This window comes from Lepus europaeus, chromosome 2, assembly GCF_033115175.1.
Source record: "Lepus europaeus isolate LE1 chromosome 2, mLepTim1.pri, whole genome shotgun sequence".
NCBI lineage: Eukaryota > Metazoa > Chordata > Mammalia > Lagomorpha > Leporidae > Lepus > Lepus europaeus.
In genome coordinates, this window is record NC_084828.1 from 55836963 (window position 1) to 55839157 (window position 2195).

The window sequence follows — 2195 nt, forward strand, 5'->3', positions numbered from 1 at the left end:
CGATACTGTAGAAGTAGGCCTTACCTAGGGATGCCTGGAGCATGGGCACAAATTGACCATCTCAGTTGTTTAGAAATAGGTGTTATGCAAGGAAGGAGTTGGGGGGGGGGGGCAGCTGCAGCAGGTTCCATAGTCCCCATCTCCTGCCATGAGTCTCAGGACCAAACAAGCAACAACAAGACTGCAAACGCAAAGGAAGCAGGGAAGGAAGATGGTAACACAGTTACCAGCTCAGGCTGTAGGTTTTGGCACTGGGAACACAAAACTGAAACATGCTGCAAATACAGATTCACAGTTCATTACTCCACAATGTGTTGCTATTAAGAAGTTAACAAAAGTGGGCAGTTAAGTTCAAAAAAGGGTGGATGAAAACGACTGCTATCCTAGACTTCTTGATTAGGAATGAAATAATAGAAAAAGTCACATCACCGTGAAGTGGCCAAGACATCATGGTTTAGTTGATGACTGTTGATGGAAAAGTTTATGGGGCAAGAGATCTTTAAATACGTAAAGCAAAACCTTGTGGTCATTACTTTCTTTCGACTAAATATCCACTAAATTCTCCAGAGAACAGAATATACCACTGAAATAGCATTTGAGCTCCTCACTTTTCCAGGTGTGCACATAGCCATGCAGACCATTCTTGCATTAGCAGTGTCCAGAGCATCAAAATAAGTAGGAAAACAGACATTTAAGTGTATAGTTTGAGATAGTAAAGATGATGCCACTCTTACTACTGTGGGACATGTGGTTGGCAACTGTGGTAATCACATTCCAATCACAGGGCAAACTACCACATATTTCATTCAGCAACTTCTCTGCGTCTGAGTTGTAGAAATTCCTCCAGAGAAATCCATGGAAACAGCTATGGCAGTAAAGGAGGACTATAGTTCTGTTTGCCCAGATTTAGTAGAAGAATTTCACAAGTATGACAGAGATGGGCCAAGTGGATTAAACAGTACACTGGAAGCAATGTAATCTCAAAGAAAGAATTTTCCATTGATGTTGCTTATGAAAGATCCTTGATACCTGAAAATGGTTTTTTTCATACAAATTTGCTAATGCTGACTTCATACCACCTACTGAAGAAGTACTACAAGAAGCAACAAGAATTATCTTGTTGTCATCAGAGTTATCACTAGAACAAAACTAAGCTCACTCAACCAAATATGCAGGGACTTTGAGTATCACCTTTGTATTTTGAAGGAAAAAAAAGTGACCAATTAAAAGACAACATCTAAAAAGAACCTCACATACAATAATGTGAATGTATTTAATAGCACTAAACTATACATTTACAAATGATCAAAATGTCTAACTGCATTCAATGCATTTTTACCACAATAAAAAAAAAACTCCTTTTTTTAAAAAATGTAGCCTTAGGGGTCTGGTGCCATGGCTCAGTTGGTTAATCCTCCGCCTGCGGTGCCAGCATCCCATATAGGCACTGGGTTCTAGTCCCAGTTGCTCCTCTTCCAGTCCAGCTCTCTGTTGTGGCTCGAGAAGGCAGTGGAGGATGGCCCAAGTGTTTGGGCCCCTGCACTTGCATGGGAGACCAGGAGGAAGCACCTGGCTCCTGGCTTTAGATCGGCGTAGCTCTAGCCATAGCGGCCATTTGGGGGGTGAACCAACAGAAGGAAGACCTTTCTACCTTTCTCTCTGTCTCTCTCTCTCACTGTCTAACTCTATCTGTCAAATAAAAAAATGTAGCCTCGGGCCGGCGCCGCGGCTCACTAGGCTAATCCTCCGCCTTGCGGCGCCGGCACACCGGGTTCTAGTCCCGGTCGGGGCACCGATCCTGTCCCGGTTGCCCCTCTTCCAGGCCAGCTCTCTGCTGTGGCCAGGGAGTGCAGTGGAGGATGGCCCAAGTCCTTGGGTCCTGCACCCCATGGGAGACCAGGAGAAGCACCTGGCTCCTGCCATCGGATCAGCGTGGTGCGCCGGCCGCAGCGCGCTACCGCGGCGGCCATTGGAGGGTGAACCAACGGCAAAGGAAGACCTTTCTCTCTCTCTCTCTCTCTGTCCACTCTACCTGTCAAAAAAAAAAAATGTAGCCTCAGGACACTCATCCATGGGATAAGAGAGTCTAGTAATTATGTAACTACCATCCTAGCCACCACAAAAAGCTTCATTTTTGTTAAGTGCTTTTAGAAGTAACAAGATAGGCCGGCGCCGTGGCTCAATAGGCTAATCCT

The 2195-nt window shown here is 45.1% G+C and overlaps 1 pseudogene; it reads left to right on the forward strand.

The window, feature by feature from the left end:
* Positions 1–211: 211 nt before the first annotated feature.
* Positions 212–1153, forward strand: LOC133750875 (actin-related protein 3-like; annotated as a pseudogene).
* Positions 1154–2195: the final 1042 nt, after the last annotated feature.